At 41.0% G+C, this 10,772-nt stretch overlaps 1 protein-coding gene across 1 annotated transcript in view; it reads right to left on the minus strand.

Annotated features, from left to right (window-relative positions):
- The window catches only part of LOC114042986 (exopolyphosphatase PRUNE1-like), a 31,710-nt gene extending 21,590 nt beyond the window's left edge, over positions 1–10,120 (minus strand). The window contains exon 1 of the mRNA XM_027861790.1: positions 10,102–10,120. The gene's annotated coding sequence lies outside the window, so the exon portion shown is untranslated. The remainder of the gene's footprint in view (positions 1–10,101) is intronic.
- Positions 10,121–10,772: the final 652 nt, after the last annotated feature.

Consider the following 10,772-nt stretch of genomic DNA (forward strand, 5'->3'; position numbering starts at 1 on the left):
CTCTTCAAAGCCACAACCACATCCCAAACCACCATGTTTGGAGCAGATAGTGTACTAAGGAGTCTGAGGACAAGTTCAGGATCCTTACCCATTTCCTTCTCCTTCCCTCTCTACACAACAGCATACCTATTCCTTTGCTAAGCTTATTCTTCTTAAAACCTCTCTTTTTCTTCCCAACCTTCCCTCTCCTACATCTTCAATCTCTTCTTATTTACTGGCTCCATCCCATCTCCCTATAAAAATGCTCATCTCCCTAATTACGGGGTGGGAGAGGGAAAGGAATCCTTCCCTTGACCCTTCTACATAATCTAGCTCCAGCCCTCCACACATTCCCCCCCTTCCCCAACTTCACAAAAAAGAAATACTTTTGGAGAAAGTGTTCTAAACCCAATGCCATCACTTCCTCAAGATCCACTCTCTTCTTAACTCTTACATTCTGGCTGAGGTGCCCACTACTCTACAGAAATAACTTCCTTAAAAGTGACCAATGCTGCTACTTTGGCAAGTCATTTAACTTCTCAGGTCTGCAGCAAATCTCTGAGACTATAAACTGCTGAACTGGGTGGACATGCAAAGGTAGAGGGAGTTTCCTCACTGGGAGTGATTTATAACAGTGAAATCACATGTTAAAAAAGTTATCAATGATTATTCAGTTCAAAGGCCTTTTTTTTCAATCCTCCATTTGACCTCAGCAGCTTTTGGCAAGGAGAGACAACCCAACTTTTCCCCAGGGTTTCAGGGGCTTCCCACTTTCCAGGTCCTCTTTCTACCTCCCAAACCACTAGGTCTCCTTCTTAGAAAGTGCTTCGTTTTTCTTCTTCTTCTTCTTCTTTTTTCAGTGAAGCAACTGGGGTTAAGTGACTTGCCCAGAGTCACACAGCTAGGAAGTATTATATGTCTGAGGCCAGATTTGAACTCAGGTCCTCCTGATTCCAGGGCTGGTGCTCTATCCACCTAGCTGCCCCGAGTGCTTTGTTTTTCTACGTCTCTTAGAGGTAGATGTTTATGCCTCTCCTCAGACACAGAGATCCATCTCAATCTAGGGAATGACATCATCACACTGATGGCCCAAGCTCATTATCTTTCTATCTAAACCTGTTCAATTATATCTGGGAGCAGCACCAGCACTTACTCAGCCTCCAAAGTCCTGATCCTTAGCAGGATCCTCTCTAACTCTTCCTTCTCAATTGTTCAAACAATAAACATTTATTAAGTACCCACTATGTACAAGATATTTTCCCAGGTGCTGGGGTTACAAGTGAAAGAAAGAAATAATCCCTACTCACAAGGAATACAAGTTCATATATAAATATGTACAGCATAAACATAAAGCGGATATATAATACACATAAAGTAAATCAATACAAGGTGGTGTGGGAGTGAGGACACTGGCAGTTGGAGAAGGATCAGGAAAGGCTTTGTGTACAAGGCTTGAAAAAAACTGGAAACTTCAAGGGAGTGGCCATTGGGGGAATGATGGAACAAATTGTGACATGTGAATATAATGGAATATTGCGTTGTCAGAAATGACAAAAGGAATGGTTTTCGAGAAACCTGAATTCTTGTTATCAGTTATGAACTGATGAAGAGTGAAGTGAGCAGAACCAGAAGAATGATTCACAAAATAACAACACTGCAAAAAGCAAAAACTTTAAAAGACTTAACTTATGAGGAAGCGTGCTACTCCACCTTCTGAGAGATAACAGACTCAGCATATACATTTTTAGATATGGTGAGTGTGGGAATTTGTTTTGTTTGACTATAAGCATTTATCACAATGGTTTTTAGTTTGTTTTTTTTTAAGGAGGGAGGGGAGAGAGGTAGAACAAAGAGAAAGGAGAGGAATAGGATTCCCCTCTCCCTGACTAAAAGTTGAGAACAGAAGGAATCTCAAACAAGCAAAGTTTCATAGTGAATTTATTATATGCTTTAAAAGAAAGCAAACTCTGCATAATGGAAATTTGAAATTTCATATACAATCCTCTCCTGTGTCTAGGCTCTTTTTCTGATCATGGCTCTCAGATAGTCCAATAATTTTTAAATTGTCTCTCCTGGATCTACTTTCCAGGTCAGTTGTTTTTCCAATGAGATATTTCACATTCTCTTCTATTTTTTCATTCTTTTGGATTAGTTTTACAGTGCTTTGATTGCACGTAAAGTCACCAGCTTCCAATTGCTCCACTCTAATTTTTAAGAAAGTATTTTCTTCAGTAAGCTTTTGGACTTCCTTTTCCATTTGGCCAATTTTGCTTTTTAGGGCATTCTTCTCCTCATTGGCTTTTTGGACCTCTTTTGCCATTTGGGTTAGGTTATTTTTTAAGGTGTTATTTTCTTCAGTATTTTTTTGGGTCTCCTTTAGCATCACTCTCAGTTTTTCCTCTACTTCTCTTACTTACTTCCCAAAATCCTTTTTGAGCTCTTCTATGGCCTGGGACCAATTCATATTTTTCTTGGAGGCTTTGGATGTAGGAGCTTTGGCTTTGTTGTCTTCTTCTGGTTGTATGTTTTGATTTTCTTTGTCACCAAAGTAAGATAATATAGTCTGACTCTTTTTGTGCTGCTTGCTCACAATCCCAGTCAATTACTTGAGTTATAAACTCCTTGTTAAGGCAGGGGTCTGTTTCCAGTGTGGAGGAGAATGTACTGTCCCAAGCTTCAGGAGTTTTGTGCAGCTGTTTTCAGAGATACTTCTAGGGACCCGTAAATTTTCAGTTCTTCCAAGATGGTATGATCAAGGGTGAGGTGTTTACTCCTTTCCTGGCCTGTGCTCTGGTCTATGAGTGACCACAAACACTCTTTTCTGTCTTGGAACTGTGAGGGGGACTTCTTCTCCACAGCCACTACAAGCTCTACCACGCCAGCGCTCCTCCTTGCCCCAGGACATCCACCCAGAATTGTGACCCAGATCCAAACACAGGCAAAGCAAGAGAATCCTGCACCAGCAGAGAGATCCCTGCAATCCTCCTCTGATCAGCAACTTGATTCCCCCCCTCAGTCTGTGGGCCAGAAGTTCAGGAGGCAGCCACCGCCCCAGGTCCTAGCTCAGGGACTGGAGCTGAAACCACCATGCTTCTCTCTCTCACCACAGACACAGACTTTTCCCACTGACCTTCCAAGTTGCCTTCAGCGTTTGTGGGATGAGAGTTCTAGAAACCACCACAGCTGCCCTCGATTCAGTCCCTCGAGGTCTGCTCCAGGTTCACTGCAGCCTTCGCCAAACCGTGCTTCTCTCCCAACCCAGCGTGATATACCTTTGCAACCAAACATCCAGGTTGTCTTGGGCAGGAAATTTGTTTTACTTTGTCTTTTTGTAGGTTCTGCTGCTTTAGAATTTGTTTAGAGCCATTTTTTATAGGTATTTGGAGGGGTTTGGGAGAGAGCTCAAGCAATCACTGCTTTTACTCCGCCATCTTGGCTTCGCCCCCTGCTTGAGTTGCATCTTAAAGCAACATAAGGATTCTATGAAGTTGAGTTAAGGAGGGAGAGCATTTCAGGCATATGGGTTGCCAGTACAAAGGTAAGGAGACAGGCAATGGAGTGGATGTGAGTTTGACTTGACTGGAGGGTGCAGGAGGAAAAGCAATGTCTATTAAAACTGTAAAGATAGGTTGGAGCCAGTTTGTAAAAGATCTTAAAAGTTACACAGAGGAGTTAATATTTTGTCCTAGAGGCAGTAGGGAGCCCAGGAGTTGAATGAATAGGGGAGTCATGGGGTCAGATTTACCCTTAAGATAAATTACTCTGACTGTAGTGTGTAGGATGGACAGGAATGGGAAAAGATGGAGTAGGGAGACCAATGAGGAGTACGTTAAACTAATCTGTGAGAATTGAAGAGGGCCTGAACTAAGGTGGTAGCTGCTCAAGTAGAGAAGAAGGAAGATGCCAGAGATATGCACTGAGAAACAACATTTGGCAGTGAACTGGATATATGGGATGAGGAATATATGGGATATATGGGATGAGGCAGAGTAAATTGGATAATGAAAAGGTTAAAAACTTGGGAGATTAGAAAGCTTGTAGTGCCTTAAACAAAAATAGGAACTATGAGAAGAAAGAATGATAACACCTTTGAACATGTTGAATTTGAGATATCTTTGGGCCATTCAGTTTGAAATGTCCAATAAGCAACGGCTGACGTGGGGGACTTATATTCAAGAGAGAGCCTGGGGCTGGATATAGAAATCTGGGCATCATCCGCAGCAAGATGCAAATGAAACTCATGAGAACTCATGTAGAGAGAAAAGAACAAGAGGGCCTTGGGTAGAACTTTAGGAAGAATGATATGGAAGATGAGTCAGCAAAGGAAGACTGAGGGGGAATGGATAAAGAAGTAGGTGAGACCCAGGAGAGATCACTGTCTCCCCACTGTTCCAAAAACCTCAGGAAGAGATTATCCAGTCAGAGATGATGATCAACAGTGGCAAAGGTTGCAGAGAAGCAGACAGGGACTGACAAAAGACCATCAAATTTTAAAAATAAGAGATAGTTGGTCATTTTAAAAAGAGCAGTGTCAGCTGAGTGACGAGGTTGGTAGTTATACTGCAAAGGACTGAAAAGTGATAGGAGAGGAAGTAGAGGTAAGTAGTGGACAGCTTTTTCGAAGAGTCTGGCTAAGAAAGGGAAGAGGGTGATAGCTTGAGGAGATAATAAGGTCTAGTAAAGGTTTTTTTTTTGGTTGTTTTTTCTTTTTTTTAAAGGATGGGGGAGACTTGGGAAAGTTCAAAGGCAGTAGAAAAGAACCAATAGGTACTGAGAGGTTGAAAATTTGAGAGATGACTGAGGAAACAATCTGCTGGAGAAGACCAGAGAAGACAGGATCAAGTACATATGTATAGAGGTTGGCTGATGCCAGAAAATCTCTGACTTTCATCAGTGAGGTGTAGTAGAAGTCAGTTACCATGAATTTACAATGTATCCAGGGAACAAGGTTGTAAGATTTTCTCCAACTGCATTTATTAGCTGGTGAATAGAAGTGGAGGCAGATGGTGGGAGTGATCCAGGGCTGAGGTTTGGCAAGATATGAATAGTGACAGTAGGAGGCAAGTGAACTGAGAGCAGAAGATAGTATGGAATAGAAATAACTAAATACTAAACCAAGATTAAAGCGAGAAGAAAGTGAAGTCAGAGAAAGGGTAATGTTCTGAGAAAGTAGCAAGAGGAGAAGGATTGAGGATCTCCACAAAGGTGAAAAATAGGTTTAAGAGGAGTGAAGTATAGGGAAAGGTAGAATGATAGGAGGTTATGTTCGGTATGAAAGCAAATTTAAAAAAGAACAAAACCACTTTTTTTTTTTTAGTTTGGTTTAGTTTTTGGTCTAAAACCCCTTTTTAGGCTTGCCTCCCACCTCCTCTAGAAAGGTAGGTAATAGATCAAGGACAAAAGGCTTTTCTTAAGGAAACACATAAAAAGTGGAAACTAAATCAAGAACAAAGAATACCTCCACCAAGTTAAGATCATAGTTTTTACTTCCCAAGCATAGATAGAGCTCTAGCTTCAACTAGGGCTAAGGGCAGTCTTCTTCCCCTAAGGGGATTGTCCTGTGACCCACCCAAAGATGGTCTCCTAGCCTCCTCTTCCTACTTCAGTCAATCTTCCAGACCAAATTCATCTTTCTAAAGTGTGGTCTGTCCCAGTCACTCCCTTGTTCAATAAGCTCCAGTAGCTCCTTATTATCTCTAGGGTCAAATATAAAATCCTCTATTTTGCTCCAAAAGCCTTTATAATATGGTCCTTTCCCTATCTTTCAAATCTTCTCACATCTAACTACTTATCACATACTCTTTGATTCCAGTGATACTAGCCTCCTAGTTGTTCTTCACATAAGATACTCCTGTCTCCAGGCATTACTCCACTGCCCCCCCCCCCCCCCCCCCCAATGCCTGAAATTCTCTCCTTTCCCATCTCTGCCTCCAGGTTTTCTACAAGTCTCAGAGAAAGTTCTATCTTCTCCAAGAAGCCTTTTCCAATCCCTCACAATGCTAATGCCTTCCATTTGTGATTACCTATGATTTATTCAACAGATATCTGGTCAGTTCACAGTTGTTAGCATGTCCTGATTACCTTGGGAGAAGGCAATGTTTTTTGCCTTTCCTTGTATCGCCAACACTTAGCATATTTTGTTGTTGTTTAGTTAGTTAGCTGTGTCCAATGCTTTAGGACCCCATTTGGGGTTTTCTTGGCAAATTCAATGGAGTGGTTTGCCATTTCCTTTTCCAGCTCTTTTAAAGATGAGGAAACTGAGGCAAACAGGGTTAAATGACTTTCCCAGGGTCATAGAAGGGAATTTGTTTGTAGACTTGACTTTACCAAAGAAAGTGCCCAATTCTCTTCAAATGAAATATTTAGGATATTCTAATATTCAGAAGAGATTCTGAAAGATGCAGCAAAAAAGGTTCAGTGCAGAGAGTACTATATCTGAAGTTAGGAAGGTCTAAGTCCAAATCTGGCCTTAGATACTTACTAGCTGTTGGACCCAGGGCAAGACACTTAACTGCCTTCTGCCCCAGTTTCCTCATCTGTAAAATGGGAATAACAATACCTACCTCTCAGGGCTATTGTGAGAATGAAGTGAGATAATATTTGTAGAGCTTTGTAAACCTTAAAAATATTATATAAAGGCTAGCTACTATAATTTTCAACAGTCAGAAGAGATTTTTGATACTGTTCACAAAGAGTCCCTTTTAAATTCTTGAAGGGAATGGTCAAGGAAAGAATGGAATAATGACCATCGTTATTTAACTATTCTGAAATAGTAACCCAAAATTGTATTTTTATATATTGTGTATATATTTTTCAAGATTCCTATAATGTTACCTCTAATTGTTTTGGCGTGGGAATATGTCTCAGGGCATGAAGGTAGGAGGTGCTAGGCTGGTCTGGACATCTCTCACTAAGCTAGATATCGGATTAATGGCTTGGATATCAGGTTAATGTTAAATAAAATAAAATTGTCAGACTAAATTGTGTAACTAAAATGCAGAGCACAGCCTTAATAATTTTTTCTTCAATATCAGATGTAGGAGGACCAGAGTTCCAAACCCTGTTTGCCTCAGTTTCCTCATCTTTAAAAGTTTTCAGGGAAGTAGAAAACTTTTGGGTAATGATGAAATCTAGCGTGTGACCATCCCTATGTATGCCTGTGGTGAAGTGAAGGTATAGGGCTCAGGGGTGGAGAACCTTTGGCCTCAAGACCACAACTGGCCCTCTAGGTACTCATATGTGGCCCTTTGACTGAATCCGTGGCTTCGAGGCCGAAGGTTCCCCATCCCTGAAGGCCATTAAAGAGGTTAAGGAATTGGGAAATTAGAGAATTTGAGAGAACATCTATGTGACTAGTAAAGTCCCCTAGTATAACAGTAGGAGTTGGGGAGAAGAAAATAATGAACTAGATGCTAAATTTTTCTTTTTTTTTTCTTTTGGAGGCATTGGGGGTTAAGTGACTTGCCCAAGGTCACACAGCTAGCTAATAAGTATCTGAGGCAGGATTTTAACTCAGGTCCTCCTGACTCCAAGGCCAGTGCTCTATCCACTGAGCCACCTAGCTGCCCTAGATGCTAAATTTCTTGATAAAGATGTGAGAATGATTTAGTTGGTATCCTACAGCCACCATAATTTGGATAAGATAAAAAAAATTCTGATTCAGTGGGCTTTCAAAGAAGGCAAGGATTGAAGGAGGTAAAGACAAAGTCTGGAAATGACAGCAGGGAGCAAAACTTATTCAGACTCCTGTCATGCCATATCTTCATTGCTTTCCAGACTCCACTCCTGATTTTCTACTACGTTGCCCTCTACACTCAAAGTATATGGTACCCTGAGGCCCCTTATTTGAATAGTGCCCAGGGTACTCAAGCTCTTTTTCCCTCAAGGAGCTACACTGCAGACTCTCAGCATTTCTTCCAATATACCTACTCTCTCCCTCTATTTTTCAACTTCTTTTTAGGTAGAGTCTTCTACTATAAGAATGTAAGCTCCCTGAGGGCAAAAACTTTCTTTCCCCAAGTATTTGCATTGCCAGGATTTAGCACCAAATCAAATACTAGTAAACATTTAATTAAAGGCTGGTTGATTGATTGGACAGACTCCCTCTAGGAGCAGGGGATTTGAAGTTGGGGGTTGGGGAGGGGTGTGAAATAAAACTAAAGAGGGATAACCATGGATGCAGTGTGGTCTGGGTGGAACCCGTGAGGGTTCCTGCCAGTGAGGGCAGGTAGAAGGAAGGAATTTGAGAAAAAGGAGTATAGGATGAAGGGAAAGTGGTTCACACTGTAACAGGAATTGCGGAAGGCACAGTGGAAGGTGGACAGGGTTGGGAAGGACTGGGGTAAAAGAAAGGGAGGAGAGGGTCAAAGAATAGTATGAGGATAAGGAGAAAAAGCTAAGTCATGGGGGTAACTATGGATAAAGAGGAATAATAAAGCTTCACTATTCATATCCCTTTAGTTACCAAGTTCTACAGATTCTCTCTTTGCCTCTCTCTAGCACCTGTCCCTCCTCCCTCTATTTCTACACTATCACTCTAGTACAGACTCCCCCATACCATTCAGAATAATGTACCAGTTTCCTAACAGATCTTCCCACCTCAGTCAATACTGAAGCTGAAGCTGAAATATTTTGGCCACATAAGGAGAAAATAGGATTCACTGGAAAAGAGTGATGGTAGGAAAGACTGAAAGTAAAAGGAGAAGGTGCTGGCAGAGGATGAGATGGATAGATAGTGTCATGGAAGCAAATGAACATGAGCTTGGACAGACTTCAGGACAGAGTGGAGGACAAAAGGACCTGGTATGCTACAGTACATAGGGTCACAAAGCGCTGGACAAAACTTAATGACTCAACAACAACAAATTATTTCCCTGTTATTATCATCCCTCTTAATCCCAGCACCCTTACTACTCCAAATTATTTTCCTGTCGAGCTAAATATATTTTTACACAAAACTCTTTGTGTATGTGTTCAACCCACCTTTGTCCAGAGTGAGAGTGATGGTTCATTGCTGCCCACTCCTCTACCTCTTCCTCTGTTTGGATATTTGATATTCTTCTTCTCATACATCCCAATTAAGAGAAATAGCAAGTTCCAATCTCTTCTTTCTCCTTTCTACACCACTGTATTCCTTTTACCTTCTCCTCTCTTTGTCCCCTTAAAACACAGAGGACAGAAACAATCCACTCCTCTCCCCCCTCTGTTCTTATTTAACTCCCTCAGTATCTTTTGAAGACATTAAGATTCTGAAGGGACACTTGTAATCTTTTCCCCCTGCAAGAATCATATATCATACAGCTCCTTCCAATAGCTCAAATAAATTTACTTTTCTAGGTTTCTCTGAACTCATGTATTTATAGTTCAAAGTAACTACTTAGCTCTTATCTTTCATCATAAAACTCGAAAGTCCTCTATTCCATTAAACATCCTCATTTTAAAAAATTATATATGTATATATATATATACATATGTATTATAAACAAATCAGCAAAAACCTACTTTCTCACTCTTCCCCCTTCCCCAATCCACTGAGATACCAAGAAAAATAAAATAAAATAAACCTACTACAAACATCTGTAGTTAATCAAAACAAATGTCCACATTCACCATGTCCAAAAAACTACTTACTTCATTCTTCACTTTAACGCTTTTGCCTGTCAGAAGATGGGAAGCCTATTTCATTATTTGTTTCTCTGGAAATACTGATGAGAGTTCCTAATTCTTTCAAAGTTGTTTGTCTTTACCATACTGATGTCATTGAATAAACTGTTCTCACTCTCGTCACTTTACTCCATATCAGTTTGTACAAATCTTCCAAGGTTTCTCTGAAATCATCTCCTTCATCATTTCTTACAGCACAATAGTATTCCATCACATCAACACTAAAGAGGAGGGAGAGTTGGTACATGATTTTTTGTTTGCAGATGACTGGGCACTCAGTGTAGCCTCTGAAACTGAGCTACAACAAAGTATGGATCGATTTTCTGCTGCTTGTGCTAATTTTAGCCTAAAAATTAACACCAAGAAAACACAGGCTCTGCATCAGCCAGCACCACACCAAACATATATGGAACCACTGGTTACAGGCAAATGGAGAAATTTTGAATGTTGTGGACTTACCTTAGAAGTATACTTTCCAGGGATGTACACACAGATGATGAGGTTGACACACGCATTGCCAGAGCTAGCTCAGTGTTGGGGAGGCTCCGAAGGAAAGCGTGGAAGAAAAGAGGTATTAGGCTGCCTACCAAACTGAAGGTCTACAGATCTTTTGTGCTGGCCTCATTGTTGTATGCCTGTAAAACCTGAACAGTATAACAGCACCATGCCAGGAAAATGAATCGCTCCCATTTGAGTTGTCTTAGGAAGACTCTGAAGATCACCTGGCAACATAAGGTACCAGACACTAAGGTCCTTTCTCAAGGTGAACTGCCAAGCATTCAAACTACTAAAGAGAGAACAGCTCTTGATGGACTGGTCACATTGTTCAAATGCCAAATGTATAGTTGCCTAAAAGATTATTTTATGGAGAACTCACGAAAGGCAAGTGCTCATATGGTGGTCTGAAGAAGTGATACAATGACACTCAAGGTCTCTCTGAAGAACTTTGGAACTGATTGGGAGACATTGGAGACACTAGTACAGGACCGCCCAGCATGGCGTGCCCACATCAAAGAAGGTGTGTTTCACTCTATGAGTGAAGCAGAACTGTAGTAGCTCAAAAGAAATGAGATGTGCAAATTTAGAGAATCCACAATGTTCACGTGGACTATTTGTGCCCGACCTGTAGG

This window comes from Vombatus ursinus, unplaced genomic scaffold (assembly GCF_900497805.2).
Source record: "Vombatus ursinus unplaced genomic scaffold, bare-nosed wombat genome assembly UNPS02014768.1, whole genome shotgun sequence".
NCBI lineage: Eukaryota > Metazoa > Chordata > Mammalia > Diprotodontia > Vombatidae > Vombatus > Vombatus ursinus.